Source organism: Capsella rubella, unplaced genomic scaffold (assembly GCF_000375325.1).
Source record: "Capsella rubella cultivar Monte Gargano unplaced genomic scaffold, Caprub1_0 scaffold_12, whole genome shotgun sequence".
Classification (NCBI taxonomy): domain Eukaryota; kingdom Viridiplantae; phylum Streptophyta; class Magnoliopsida; order Brassicales; family Brassicaceae; genus Capsella; species Capsella rubella.
In genome coordinates, this window is record NW_006238912.1 from 289,218 (window position 1) to 289,510 (window position 293).

The window sequence follows — 293 nt, forward strand, 5'->3', positions numbered from 1 at the left end:
TGGGCTAAGAACTCGGAAACATTGCGTTGAACCACTAAATGAATTATCTAGTGTTGTTTGGGGGTTATAATATGTTAGAATACAATAACTTTGATTGATTACAAGTGCTAGAGATGCATGAAGAGTTTTTAGAAGTGTGTAGAAAAACTTGTTGAAATTGGATCCCAAATGGGCTAAGAACTCGGAAACATTGCGTTGAACCACTAAATGACTTATCTAGTAATTTTTGGGGATAGAATATGTTATAGAACAATAAATTTGATTGATTACAAGTGCTAGAAATGCATGAAGAG